Genomic DNA, 16271 nt, shown 5'->3' with positions numbered 1-16271 from the left:
TTTTAGTTCTACCACTAGCTTTTTCATTATCCCTGGGAGTGAGCTGAGTTTGTCCACTATTGGTGTGCAGTCACATCCTTGTTGCGGGCGATCTACCACTTCTTGGGCATGTCTGATCAAGTTGTTTAAATTTGAGATCCTGTCATCAATTTTGACTACGTACACAGCAAGTGTGTTTAGAAGGGTGATTTGGATATCCATTTTATTCGCTTGAAAAGTCATGGCGTCAGCTGACTTTTGAATGATAACGAGGGCGGTAGCCCACGCCTTCTCTTGTGGATGTTCCTCGCTTTTGTTTTGCCTTGGTGACGCTGGTAGCTGAGAGGGTCCCGGGGTAATGTTTCCGTATGAGTGCAGCATTTTTTCCCATTCCTTTGAATCGAGGTAGGAGAGTTCTTTCACGCCATCCTCTGCTTCCTCTGTGATTTCAGTAGGCTCAGGTACCCACGCTCTGTATTGTTCCTGTTGAACTGAGTCTGTTTCGCCATCCCCAGGGGTGGCAGCAACTCCTTCCATCCTCGAAACCGTAACACTAACCTTTCCTGGGTAGTTCGGAAGTTCGCCGTTTTGACTGCACGGAATGCTAAAGCTGACTTCATGTAGCGTTTGGTTGAAGTCTTCTAAGCTTCTGTTTTTTTCTCCAATTGGCTCTGTTTGGAGATCCAATATATTGTGTACAGCATTGGATTTGACGACAGTGGATGGTGCAGAGTTGTGCCGACGTGCTTGCTGGATTGAAGTGGGCTTAGTTACTGGACTTCCCCTAGCCTCAGTTGGAGCTGCCACTGAGGGCTTGATAGTGACAGTAGCTGGCATGCGGCTGCATTGAGGAGTCCAAGTCACCCCATTTGCAGCAGAACTGCCCTTGATGATGGTCACTAGGGGACTTAGGGGAGTTGGGAGACCAGTTATATTCATGTTTCTTGAGAAAACCGCTGATCCGGCATCTTTTAAAAAAGTACATTTGGATGTTATCTTTGCTTAATTACCGTCAGGTTTACAGGCCTTTACAGTCCTGTCAGGGCCCTTCCCGATGACTTGAGCCATACTGTCTGTTGTGTCTGTTGTGTCTGTTGTGTTTTCAGGGTCTCCCAACAACAGATTTGATGTCTGCTCGGAGTCCGTAGTTGACCTCGCAGTTTTCCCTCTACTTTTCTTTTTCTTTTGTGGACCTGATATCCTCACCCTGCCGGATCTCATCTCAGGTGGACAGGGTGCGACAGGAGGGTGGGAAGAGCACAGTACCCCTGCCCTCAGACCTTCTACTGTCCCCACTTCAGCCACTTGTCTCTTGTCTCCTGCCATGGTTTTCCTGTCACACCGGGCTACGGGGCTGTAAGAGGGCTGTTGGGGGGCTTCATACTCCCCGCGCCCCCCACACTCCCGTGCGCTCCCAGGCGCCTCGCCTCATCTCACTGCCACTCAGCACCTCTCTGCGCCTCTCAACAGGCAGCCAGTAATAGCGGGAGGGGCTGCTGCGGCGGGGGTATGAGTGCACAGGCTGCGGGTTAGCGGCTCTGCGGTCTGTGGTCTAGGTGCGGTGCAATGAGGCAGAACGCCACTACAGGTCCCTCACTGCCCACCACTCTCGTAACCACTGGCCGGTTGCTGCAATCCGCTGCAATCCTACCTCCTCTTCAGACACGGACTCGAAGATGGAAGCACGGACCTGGCTGCGTCTTTCCCGCCGGACCCCCAGCTCTCCTCGTCTCTCTAGCTCCCGCTCCAGCTCCGGCTTCGCTGGCTTCACCGGTGAGTACTGCTGCACTGCTGCACTGCTTGGCTGCTTGGCTACTCGACTGCTCGACTGCTCCTCGAACAAGCTCAGCCTCAACACTGCTCGACAGCACCCTCACTCACTCACTGGCAATCGCAAAATAGGCCTATGGACAGACAAGATAATGTTCGTATGGCTCCTGTGTCCAAGCACAGAGCGGACATTTAACGCACATACAGACGTGTCCTGCACAGTCCGGTGTCCCTCGTCTATCACTTCAAAATCTATCACCCTAGAATCTTTGACTTCACAACCTTCAGCTGTTTCAACTGGTTTATTCGGTTTCTGTTCTTCAGTTGGGCGTGGAACTCTTTTGGTTTGACTTGCATGAATCCAATTGGGTAAACATGCACACTTTACTGCTGTGATAGTGACCAGTATGACTTGACGTGGTTTATCCCGCCTGTATGCTAGGCACAACTTTCTGGCTTGTTTCTTCACTACCACCAGTCTCCAGGATTCAAATCATATGCCTGTGTTGGCTGCCTGGCAACTGTGTCTTCTTCAGCCTGATGAGAGACAGAATGCACTAGGTCAGTCGACCCTTTGCAATAGTCCAATACCAAATCACCAGTTATTCTCATCAATTTATGTCCAGGAATGAATGCTTGTCTCATTGCCCTTCCCATGAGTATTCATGTGGACTCAATCTTGTTTTTCTGTCAGGAATACTTCGGAGTCCCATCAACTCAAGAGGCAATGCTTCTGGCCATTTCAGTGATGTGGATGCACATACCTTACCTAACCTTGACTTGATTGTGTCATTAAGTTGCTCAACTATTCCAGAAGCCTCTGGACGATATTCACAGTGCTGTTTCTGTTTAATATTGAATGCTTTACAGATTAACCAAATAATTTCATTATTAAAATGAGGTCCTCTATCTGATTCCAAAGTGACTGGGAAACCGAAACGAGGAATCAATTCTCTTAACAGCAATTTAGCAACTGTTACACTGCCATTTCTCCCAGTGGGATATGCCTCCACCCATCGTAAAAACAAACACAGTATAACAAGGACATATTTCATTCCGTTGCTTGGAGGCAACTCTATGCAGTCAAACTGCAGTCTCGCGAATGGTCCTCCTGCCTTTCCAATTTTTCCCCAACTGACCACTGTCTTCCTGCCTGGATTTAACTGCTGACAGATTAAGCATCTTTGGCAGAGGCTCTCTGCAACCACCCTGAACTTCGGATTGTACCAATTCTGTCTGAATATGCTAATCATGGCGTCCCTACAGACGTGTGTCCCCATGATATATTCTTGCCATTTGAGAAAGTAAGCAGTCTGGCACGACTGTTCTGCCATTGGTGTATACCCATACAGTATCTTCTATCCTTCTTTCACAACCTGTCTTTATCTAGATTTCCTTTTCACTTGCCTCAACTTCATCCTGTAACTGTCTCACCTCATCCTATGTTTCTAGAGCTGAGAAAAACATAAGTTGGCAACTGATTTCACTTGTTTCAACTTTCCTGTTAAGTGACATGTTATTTCTTACACAATATTGAGCAATTTGGTCAGCGTATCTGTTACCTGCCGCCACATAGTCATTTCCTGACTGGTGAGCAGCACACTTGACCAGTGCTATTACCTTTGGTAATTGTATTGCTTCCAACAATTCTTTCACATTTTTGCAATTTTTTATAGGAGATCCTGAAGAAGTCAGAAATCCCCTCTACATCCAGAACTGGCTACAGTCATGCACAACCCCGAAACTATTTTGACTATCTGTAAACATGGTTATCCTCCAAGTTTTCCCAATTTTGCATGCATTTGTTAAGGCCACCAATTAAGCTACTTGTGCAGACTTGACATCCGGTAAACAGGATGCTTCAATGACCCCCAATATTTTACATACAACATAAGCTGCACTGAGTAATCCTTTCTATGTTCTCATGCATGAACCATCTACAAATAGAGCATGATCTGATTCCGTTAAGGGAGTTTCTTTGATATCTGGGCGGGGCTTAGTATCCAGACAATCCTGATCCACTTCATCTTTCACTTCTTCAGAACTTGGGTCTGGCAATAATGCGGTAGGTTTTATTATTGTACATCTTATTACTGTCACATTTTCTGCTCCCAGAATCATTCCATACTTAGTCATCCGACTGGGGGTAAGGTGCTGTGTTCAGGTTCTTTTTAAAAGAATCTTGAATGGGGAATGTAAACTTTGACTGGATGTTCCATCACAATCGATTCACTTTGTTCCAGACTCATACAAGTAGCAGCTACTGCTTTTAAGCAGCCAGGTAATTCTGAAGCCATAGGATCCAGAGTAGCAGAGAAATAAGTTACTGGACGTCGGCTTAATCCATGCCTTTGAGTCAAAACTGAAAGTGCACATCCTTCTCGCTCACAACAGAACAGTGCAAATTCTATGGTATAATCAGGCATGCCTCACAAATCAGTGGCCTCACACCGACAATGTCTCAATTTCACAAATGCTTCCATGCACTCATCATTCCAGACAATCAGATCCTTTGTTCTTTTCCGGGTCAGTTGAATTAATGCTTTTGCTAGGAGGGAAACCCCAACTATCCACTGCCTACAGTACCCTACTACTCTGAGAAACATTCTCATCTCTTTTCTAACTCCTTTTTCTGCTTTATGCCCTAAATATCTAATTTCTTATTGGCAAAACTGCAATTTTTCTGGAGACAGTTTGTGTTCTCCTTTGGTCAAATGGTTCAGTAATGCAATTGTGTCAGTGCCACAATCGTCTCTCAATTTTGATGCCACCAATAGGTCATCAATGTACTGAACCAGGACTGAATCTCTGGGCATGACCAATGTTTCTAGACACTTTTTCACCAATTGATTAAAGATCGAGGGGCCCTCTGTATACCCTTGAGGAACTCGCCACCATGCCGAGACACAGTCTTCGAACCTAAAGGCGAATAGATACTGGCTATCTGGGTGCAAAGGAATAGAGAAAAAGGCTTGGCATAAATAAATTACTGTTAACCAGCCTGCATTCCAGGGTGTCTGATAAAGTATAACTACTGGATTTGGCATTACTGGACAACAAGGCACTACAATTTTGTTGATCTTTCTCAAATCCTGCATTATCCTGTATTTTCCGCTTTGATTTTTATGTCCCATAATTATGGAATTACAAGGACTGCTCATTATTTCTTTTAAAATGCCTTGTTTACTCATTCAGTCAATTTCTGGGGCAACTCCTGCTTTCACTTTTGGACTCATTTTGTACTGTCGGGTGTTTGGATAAACTGCACCTTCTTTCACAGTCACTTTCACTGGATCTACATTTGACATCATCCCAATATATTTTCCTGTAAAATCCCACACTTCTGGGTTCACTGTGGTTCTCAACTCTTCTGGTAATTCACTTTCAGTCATCGATGAAAACATCTCATCTACTTCAGTACCTTGCTTAGCAAGCATCATTTTGTATATAACATCCTCATCAGGGGTTTGGAAAGCGACACCATCTGGTGTATAGTAGATTGTGCAATTCATTTTGCACAATAGATCTCTTCCCAACAGATTTACTGGACTGGAATCGCAAACTACAAACCAGTGCATATCTTTAACATTTCCAATAAGTACTTCCATTGGTTTTTTGATCGTGTTTCTAATCTGTTGATTCAACACTCCTACAGCTAGGATGGATTCTCCAGAGAGGGGTAGGTTTGGGATGTCTGCTGTTCTCACAGTAGACCGGGTAGCACCAGTGTCCAATTGAAAAGGGATATCACTACCTTCTACTTTCCCATCAATAAGTAGACCTGACCGATCTGCCGGCAAGAGTGTGCCAAGCACGCACTCCTCTTCCTCCCCCTCAGGCACAGTCATTGCACATAATCTGCTTCGTCATTATCATTCTGTAAAAAATACTGTGCAACCACAGAATTTTTCTTACCACTTTCTACTTGAAATCTGGCTTTTGCACTGTATTTTTGAGTGTTCACAAAGTTTGGCATAGGAGCTGGTGGCACCTGACACTGTGGAGTAACTACCTGCTGCTGATTCATAACAACTTCATTCTGCATCTGTGGATTCAAATTTTGATTTGGCCCATTATTATTGTGAACGTTCTTACACTCGTTCTTCCAATGTCCAAGCTTTCCTTACGCATGACAAGGAAACTTCTTCTTTGCTTCCTCTCTATTCATTCGTCCTCTTACCCTACCACCATTCTCCACTTGATCATTATGATTCTGCTCTTTCACCTGATAATCAGTCTGGGTATTCAATTTATTCTCCTGCTGTTCTGCCAATTTCACTTGTGCCCTCATCAATTTCTCTTTTAGCTTTCTATGCCTTGCCTCAGTGTCATCTCCGCAATACTTGGCATTTTTCAAAATTTTGTTGATCGTCTTGATTTGCCAGTACAGCTTGTGTTGCTGAATCATCTGGCTAATCTCCGGTTTCAGACCATAAACAAACCGATACACAAAATGTCCCATATCCTTATCGCCAAAGTTCGCAAAACCACTATACTGCCTAAACACTTGCAACAACTGCTCATAACATGCATGTACGGACTCATTTGGCTCTTGAGTTGTTCTATCTATCTTTACCCAATCTGTTTATTTAGGAGGGATTTTCCCTTTCAGAAAAGTAATTGCTTGGTGATATTTCTTCATCACCTCCTCTGAAGGTGCTCCTGTTTTGGAGTTTCTAGCATACTCTTCACTTGGCCAATCAACTGTGATCTCTGTCCATAAGTCAGCAGGTACCACAATATCAAATAGACCATCCAGATCCTTCAAAAGGACCTTTGAAACTTTCACAAATCTTTCAAACTGTTTGTACCATTCAATGGGTTTCTCTCTTAACCTAGGGAAATCGTAGGTAAATGACAAAATATCCTGTCTGCTCCATGGAACATGAACATATCCACCACCAGGAACCTCTCTCATGGGGTGGAACGTCCTTTACAATGGAACTTTTACAACAAAGTACCGTTACGACGCAGGTTTAACAACAAAAGCTATTACAACGACTTTCGCTGGAGGGCGCTCTAGGATAGGTAATAGTTTAATTTACTATCCAACACCTTCCCTACTATCCACGGGGACTGGAGTTGGAATAGTAAATTAAACTATTCACTATCCAGTGCTCCCCAACGCAATTCGTTGTAACAACTTGCGTTGTAAAACCTGCGTCGTAACGGTACGCGTTGTAAAAGCACGCGTTTCACCGTCATACATCCCTCATGGGACACATTCGCTCTGTCTATTCTGATTCTTTTAGTAGAAATACAGACAATGCTGCTCCTTTTGCTTATGCTTACTCCTTCTTCCTTGTCCACCTAGTTCTCCACTTGTCAATGTCTCCCCACTTCTGCAAAACGTTCATTAACTCTTTTATCTGTAATCTTTTACCAGACACATTCATATTATCCAAAACCTTGTTAGTAAACTCCACTCGATATGGTTTCTTTAATAATTTTGATCTCCCTATATTTACTCCAATCTCTGAAGCAAGCTCTGACAATCTCTCATGAAACAATCTTGCATTTCTGGTTTAACTTCTACATATAAACAATAACTCTTCATCATTGTAAAGGTTCAACCTTTCTACTTCCACATTTCCAGCTATCATCTCTTCCAACTCCTCTTTCAATCTGTAAATATCTAAGATCTTTGGTGTTGAGCTTCCTTTTTCTATTCCCTGTGCCCATTTTTTTTCTAAATCTTCTGGAATGACTGCTGTCTACCTTCCAGGTCCCAAAGGTAACATAGACCCTTTTTCTTTCAAATTTTCGGGGATAGCTCCTTTCGGAGTTTCAGTTAAAGGTACCCTCATGGGAAGGTCCATTAATGAAATGACTGAATCACAATCACTGTCCTGCTCATCAGATATTATTACCTCTTTTCTGGGATTACTCAAAGGAATTGTTACTTCTTGAGGTTTTGGGCAACTCAGTTTTCTCCATATATCGGGATAACAGGACCTATAGGCACTGGTACTGTCAAAGCTTCAGTATTTAAATTCAACTGACTTATTTTCTGTACTATTTCCTCCCTAGTTTTACTTAAGGCTTCTCTTCCATTATCTGGAACCACCCTATTAAATGACGTATCATGTCAAATTTGAAGAATTAAGGGTGTTCCCATTAACGGTGCACTTGGGGTGATTTTACAGGGTCCTTCTTCATACGGTGGAGGGTTTGTAGTTAAAATATCCTCCAATAATTCATCATCTGAGTCACCATATCCTGTCACATTCAGGTGTTTTGTTTTCTCCTTACACTTGCTTCCTGACTGTTCCTCAGCCATCAACACTGTCTATAAACCTTCTGATACCATAGCTCTTCTCCTTTGCTTCATCTGACCTTCGCGTGACTCACGCAAATATCTGGGAAAAAAATCCTCCCTGTGTCCTACAACTCAGTCTCCCATTCTTCCAAAGCCTCATACTGAGTTAACCTAGGTCTTGGTTCCAAATCATTCATTCTCATCCTCAAATTCTGAAGAACTCTCCCATTAAACGTGCCATATTCTGGCAAAGCTAGAACTCCATCACCTTTTGTATACTCTATCCAATTCTGCAACCATACACAAGTATGATATCCTCTTTCCATCATCATAAAGGAAGCAGGCGTCTCAGGGGGCTGAATAGGAATTCCCTCTCTAGTCAACACAGGCTTATCTTTCTTAAAGAAATTCTTAATTTTCTTTATTAATGACATTTTTCTCTTTTCTCCATACATTCTAGATGAGCGATATATGACAGAATACTCTGCAAACCCTTGAACTCTGCTATCTGTACGACTCACACACCAGTCAAATCAGAATCCAACATACGACTTTTTTTCGGCCAATCCTTATGCGGCTTCTATCTGTTAACCAATCAGACTCAGGATCATGCTCATGGTCTAACCAATGCCAGCGCAGACTTTGTCAGTATTGCTCCTCACTACTGACCCCTCCTTTAAAATCTGCTTCTGTCTCACACCCGCTGTTTCAACCAATCCCACCACAGCTCCCTGTGATGTCAGCACAACTCCTGCGGCTGACTCTCCCTTCACAAGGTAATCCGAAAACTTATTTTTTACTTTCCTTAAAATAAAATCCATTAGTAACAACATAAAAACATTTGCTACTCTGCCTCTTCCACTAAAAGAAAGGATAGATTTTCAACTTATTCTGGAGTCTCAGAAATGCTCCTTCTCCTACTGCGAGTAAAACCCCTGTTTACCCTTCATTCAAGTTCGAGAGAACCTGTCACTCCTTCAGTGTTACCCCTCCTGGAAAATAAGACCAAAGTTTCACCAGCAAACCCTCTGCTATCACGCACACTCTACTTTTTCACAAAATAGTCCCTAGTTTAATACTGCCAGCCCTACGTAGCTTCTCAGTATTTTTCCAACAGACGAGTAAATTCACTGCAGTGTGGCTTCTGTCACCAACCGCTATTAATTTCCCCGGGATTTTCAGGACAGCATAAAACAAGACGCTAACTCTTTTGTTAAACATAAATCAATAATCAATATTTATCAACAAACCAGTCAATAATAACCATAACTCTGCTACCAGAAAACGGATCCAGCTGCGTACCAACAACAGATACTCCAATACCATATACTCACCTGGGCCCATAAATACACAAACATAATTGAGTAGACCGCTGGATCAAAGTTTATAATTTTTGTCCAGTTTTCAAGATTAGTTATTCAATACTCCTAACTAACCTTTCACTGATTAAAAAGTTCTTTCCTCTGGTCGATGGACCATTAGTTGAACTAGTTGATGGTGAAAATGACATAAGCTAACTTTTCTTTATTCAATGCAAATAACTACAGACTCGGGAAAGTTTTAAATCTTTATCTAAAATTCAAATGCATGTGAACCATCCCAAATACACAGTGCAGTCACCATCATTCTTAGGAGAGAAAATTCAAATAATTCATCAAACAAATACTTTGGATTCATGCCATGATCAATGCTCAGAAAGGGAGAGGACAGAGAAAAGAACATCTGCAAATAGTGTGAAAATATAATTACCAGGAATGGTGTGAAGACCAACCCCCTGGCCAAAGGGCTGGTAAGGGTCCCCCAACATAGATCAGGCGACAAAGACTTCAGAACAGGATAGAGACCTCTCTAGAATAGAAAAGCACCCCTCTCTGATACTCTTTTCCTCCTCGAGATTCTTCTGCGATCTTCTTATCTAACCCAAATAAATTAGGATAGAATATTTTGCATTCAGCTCTTCATCAGCATCTCACAGCATCTCTCCCAGCATCAGCATCTCCTGCTACACAGACAGCATCCCGAGCTCTCCTAACTAACTAAGTAAAGCTATCTCAATTATACCTTTTCGTTCTTCATGTTCCAGCCACTAAAGTTTGAATATCATAAAAATACAAAATCTTATTGGTGAGGCATGGGGGGGATATCATCACACCATGCTTACATGTCATCTGAATCAGTTTGTCCATTGTTCACAAACCCATCCCCTTAATTTTTATTCCTAAGTTTTATTTCACACCCGCTTTCACATTTATTTGCAACAAAATTGTATACAGTCTATGTACATGTCCATATTGTTGAACTTTTCACTGTCTGTTCCCAAGCTAGGACACTTTGCCACCTTGGCTTTCATTCAACTTCCAAGTCATCATCCCAGGTTAACTTTCAGTAGTCATGCTCGGTCGTCATGTGACACAGCTTACTTCAGTTACACATGAGAGGCCCAAATACGCACTAGTGATAAAGTCAGAAAGAAAGATGTTACTTTAAAAAAAAATGGTTTCACTGTTTACCACCCACCTTTACTCTATCCCAGTTTATTTATTAGACCTATCCCCGCTTTAGCATTAGTAAAAATCACTCAATTTAGTTCAAACAAGCAGATGTCAAGTACACGAGTCTTCAAGACCCCATTTTAGTATCTTCTGCCCATGGGCAAGATTTTCCCTCCAAGCGATAGCCCGTCATGCTACGTAGGTTGCAGTTGACGCATACACAATAAAGATTTCCCATTTAAAGGAGTTTTAGTCCTTAGTTTATGTTATTATCATTAGTAAACACATAAGCAAGCTTCACTAACCCTCATATTTGTGTGGTGCGCATTAGATTTACACAAAACTATTTTAATAACTTGTTAGTGAGTTAAAGGAGCGGATTGCTTCTGAGCAAGTCTTTTCTATGAGTCCTTGCTCCATCACTGCAACTATAGGGTGAAGTGCATTGTGAATTAACTTCTCCTCAGATACCCATTGACACCTGACAGATGTCACACTGGCTCCAGTGTCTCTCAGAGCCTCCATACTCCTCCCATTGATGGGCACCCACTACCTGCATTTTTTAGTGTTCTCAGGCAGGTAGGACTCATGGACCATCTCTCTGTCTCCTAAAGAGACAAGGGTCATCACTGCTTATTCCTGCCCTTCACTGGAAACTAATTCCGCCCCCAACGCTACACTCACTAAACCTGGTGACGGAGCACCAGTGGGTGCTGGGGGTTTCTTGGTACATTTAGGGGCAATGTGGTCAACCTACCTACAGAAATAACATGGGGGGGCCCCTGCTGTCACACCTGCCCTTAGGGGGCCAGGTCGACTTAAGGGTTGTGGTGGTTGGGACTCCTTTTCCTGGAAACTGTTTTGAGGCCCTTTAGAGAACTCCTTTTGGTTACCCTTGTCCTTCCCACCTTTCTGCTGGGGACCATGCCCACCTTTGGCTGTGGTACCGACAATCCCTTTGTGGACCCTAGTGCTGGTCCAGCTGTCCGCCTCCTTAGCACACTCTCTGGGTTCAGTTAGCTTACTGTCTAAAAGATGCTGGTGCAGCTCTGGAACACACAGAATACTCAATTGCTCCCAACTAATAAATGACACAACCCCTCATAATAGGTACCTTGCCGCCCTTTATCCAACTGTCCAGTGTAGGTGTGTACAAATTCACACACTCAACCCATGTACTTGAATCAAGCATCTTGAAGTTCCTGAACCTCTGTCTGTAGTGTTTTGGGTTGAGCCATACTTGAGACTTAAGGCCTCATTCATATTGACGCAGGTCAGGGTACCCGCCTGCTCTAAGGGTGGTAAGATAACCCTCCCAGAAGCCTCAAAGGGTTTCCATAGGCCCGCCCTGCAGTGTTTCTCAGGCTCCTCATTCATGTTTAGTGCAAGCTCATGTGATTCAAACCAAGCATAAATATCCTCACCCCTCTGGTAATTCTGCACTAAATCCTTGAGTATATACACCTTACCCGCTTACACTGGCTGTGCGCTGCCACCATTTGAACTGAACTTCGCTTGTTCGGATTTCATGTCCATTTCCTTCATGCTCAGCTCTTGAGCAAAAAGTTGTTTCTTCTCTTCTATGATGAGAGTGTTCTTGCTCTCCTCTGCTCTCTTTTCGCTCTCAAAGCTCAATTTCTTTTCTTCATGGCATGAGTATCTTTGCTCTCCTCCACTCTGGCCTTGAGCCTCATAATTTCTAGCTCGTACTCTCTGACACTTTGGTTCTCCTCCTGCTGCTCTCGGGAGAGACTTCCAGTGGAATGGACGTGTCCCGCACTGAGGCTGCTCTTGGCACAGGCAAATCCTGTTACCTAAAACCATCCCCTTGTGCATCCTCATCCCCTTCCGCATTAGCTGTCTCCTCAGCTTCTTTGGCCTCCCACCAGGCTTTTAAGGCCTTCTGTAGCTCATCCTTCTTAGAGCTACTCCTTATGGGACATCCCAAATCCTTGCAAAATTAATTGAGTTGATCTACTTTGTAGGAATACAAATCCTCAATTCGAAACTCCAATTCTGCTTTCTCACTTGCTGCTTTACCATTAAGAGTCATGATGCAGTATTTCTTTAGGCCATTGACATGGGATCAAAAACAGCCTCAAAACTAAAATAAAATACGTGCAGAGACTGTATTTTCTGTGCTGAACGTATCTGTATTTGCCCAGGCACCTTGACACTGAAACGCCGTGCCCTTCTTGTTCTTAAAACAAAGAAAACCACTCTGCTAATTCTTAAACTGACTCCGTCGTGAAGGGCTTTGACAACCTGCCCCCGGATGTTTATTCGTCAAGAAGTAATGGCGGACATAGGGCCCCCAGTCCCGTTGATCCCCTCGGGTCATTGATCTCACTAGGAGAGGAGCTCCGCTCGCAGGAATAGCCCCCGCAGACCCACAACCCGCCCCAGGTAGCGCCACTCGCAGACATTCAGATTTCACTCTGAACGTTACCTGGGGGTTGCTTTTCTCGCATCCTCTCTAATGAGTCCTTATGGGTGGCTCCGCGGGCTGGAATGGAACAGGGCAGTAGCATACTGGTTGCTATGCAACACCTTGCAACGGCGTGGGTCCCAGTGCAGCTTTCCCTTTCGGCGTCAGAGAACTCGGGCATGTAGCTTCCAGCTAAACATGCCAAGCTTTGCAATGGGACCAATGCAGGCAGGTCGGTGCGCTGTCACAAGCACACAGCGGTGCCGCTCCCATTCTCTCGATAGAGATCTAGGTTGACTCAGGCCGGTGGCGGTGACACACCCCCAAGTAGTACTTTGGTTATTACGCTGGTTTCTCGAAGGCCTCAGTCCCAGCAGAGCTGAGTGCAGACACACGCACACAACGTTGGTGTTGGCAATAAGCACGGCGTCCAAGTATCACTGTAGGCTGGACATGAAGTCACCAGCTGTATGCAGACACATGCTTACAGCTTCTCAGAGGCAATCTTGGGAACTTTGATATGCCTGAGTTCCCATAACAGGAGGCCAGCTCTCCTCAGGCTCTTGGAGATTTTCCTTTTCAGAAGTGGACAGCACACAGCAAAAGTCCTCCTTCCCTTGGCAGAATAACAACTGCAAGTCAGCCCCAGCACACACAGCAAGGGCAGTCCTTCTTCTCAGTGTCACGCACTCTTTACCATGGCAAATGTTCTTCTTACTACCAGGATGATCTAAGTTACAGAGGTTTCACCTCTCATTCTTATAACCCAAACGTCTTTGCTCTCTATCTGTCAGGGGTCCTGGACCCAGTCCAAACCAGTTCTGGGTGCACTCTGCCAGTGCACAACTTCTTCCTTTGTGAATGTGGGCCAGGGTCTTCAGACACCCTGCAGGAGATGGAGCCAGTCTTTTGTGGAAGGCAGGCACAGCCCTAGTCAGGGACAGATACTACTCCTTCCACCACTCCAAATGCAGATTGTCCTATTCAGCTGTCTGACTAGCCAAGCCTCCTGGAGCCACCCCAGCCCCTGTCACTCCAAAGCCAGACAGTCAATCCACAACCAGATAGAGGCACATAGAAAGGTTGAACAAGAAAATAGCCACTTTCTAAAAGTGCTATTTTCATACACAGAATTTAAAAACCATCCTTACTAAAAGATGTGTTATTAAATTCTGTGTTCAGGGATACCAGATTCCAATTTTCTAGCTCACTCCTATGGGAAGATATGCAGGTAAAATGTTACACAGCATTCCCCATTCTGTCCTAAGGGCAAGATAGCTTTCAATAGTGAAAAACAAAATTGGTAGTATTTCACTATCAGGACTCTGATCTTCCATCCTTCAGAAAAGGATTGCCAGTACTAATCCAGGCTAATTCTGTGTACCATGGTTGAATTGTTTATTCTTTTCACCATGTTCATCACGCTGGTTACATTGCTTTGTTTTATCTGCCTAATAATCTCACCTCATTCTTTCTTGGCAAGACTGCAATTGTTTCAATAAATGTACTATAATAAACGTTATTCATTTTTTTCTTGTGTTTACCATGGGCATGCATGAGTAAACAATGAAAGGGGTAAAATATGTGTCCACAATTCCCTTGGGGATCAGAGTGTCATGTTCGAGGTTGCCAAAATATCCTGTCACCCCAGGAAGGGTAGAGGTTTGGGTAAGACACTGTGAGCTAGCTAAGAATTGAGTCGACAGACTTTGATGGTGTCGATAGACTCAGTCCATATATTCTGAAGTTCAGTTGCCCTAATAGGCAGTCCAACCTTTTTTTTAGTGGGAACCGTATAACTTGGCTCCAAAAATTTTATGGGTTAGGTACTTGTTTAGCATGTTTCCTGACTAGTTCTTGTATGTGAACAAGGTACCCTATTCGCCTTTATATGGAGACGTCTGTGGTATTAGGGACAAATCCTCCTCAGCTTTGTAGGAAGCACCTGTTTTTGCCTGTAGGTTGTTCAAGTCTAAACCTTTAAAAGGATATACCACTATAGTAATTCCATCTCTGAATTCCATTCACTATGATGGCAAATGTAATACATTTTTCTGCAAATTGCAGCCCTGCTGTCATAGCACATTTAACATTATGTGGGCTACAAAATGGGGGTGGAGATTTTACCTTTGATGTTAAGGCTCACAAAGCTTACAAAACTGAAGTATTTTACTCATAGGTCTGTCACTTTTCCAGTAATAGATGCTAATACACAAACATTTCATACATACACTGAAACTCCCTTACCAAGTCAATACAAAACTTGAAAATGACTGAAATACCTACCATCAACATTTCAGGAACACATACATTGGTTCATTCCAAGGCGCCCTACCACATGTATTACACAACATTTGACTGGGTCCTCTCAGCAATGACAGGGCTAAAGAGCCAGTATTATCCAACTAAATACCATACCTGCTAAATGCGGGTGAACTACATATTCTCTATATTGTTCTAGCTAGACTACACAGACATTTAACACAGTTAGTTATGTGCACAATAGTAACTGTCCCAGCAAGGGCTATTCAAGCTGTCCTGCCACAGTTACCTGTGCCTGCGATGAGTCCGGTAACCATCAATGCTATTAAGGGAAAGATTCCCACAGACATGAGGAAATTCCGTTCTGGATTGCACAAAAACAAACCAGTTCGGAACAGTGTTTGCCCATATAGGGTCCCAGGATGAACATAGAATTCTTACATTGTGCTATCCACTTGGGAGTGTTCTCCCAATTGACAACCTTGTGGTGCCGTCTTTGATGCAATCTATACCATAATTTATGGTAGACCGTCACCTGCTGTTTTGCCTCAAGTGCTAAAACAGATTCCCTGGATTTGGACCGACCGGTATTTGGGTTTTGAAATGTAGGGGGCCTCAGAATTACAGAATCTGTAAATTTACCGATTCCGTAAATATACAGAGTCGGTAAATTACTGATTCGGTAAATATACTGATTCTGTAATTCCAGATGTAGCTGGCACTTCAAAGAGTGCCACAGGCCCTTTAGGAGTCGGTATTTACCACCCAATCCTACTGGGTGGTAAAATACCGAATTCCAGTGTACATGCACATCTGTGCATGTACACCTATGCCATGTGACACACAGACATGCCCTAAGGGCATGTCTGTGTGTCACATTGCACACAAGGCAAAAACTGGGGTGCTACAGGGTGTCAAAGTGACACCCTGTCCCCCTTGGCAATTCGGTATTTTTACCGATTCTTTAATTACCGAATCGGTATTTGGCATTGATTCCTATGGGCCGATTCTGTAATTACAGAATCGGTAAATACCGAATCATACCGATTCGGTATTTTTTACCGAATGAATACCTACATCA

Source organism: Lissotriton helveticus, chromosome 2_1 (genome assembly GCF_964261635.1).
Source record: "Lissotriton helveticus chromosome 2_1, aLisHel1.1, whole genome shotgun sequence".
NCBI classification, from domain to species: domain Eukaryota; kingdom Metazoa; phylum Chordata; class Amphibia; order Caudata; family Salamandridae; genus Lissotriton; species Lissotriton helveticus.
This window is presented reverse-complemented; position numbering follows the sequence as displayed.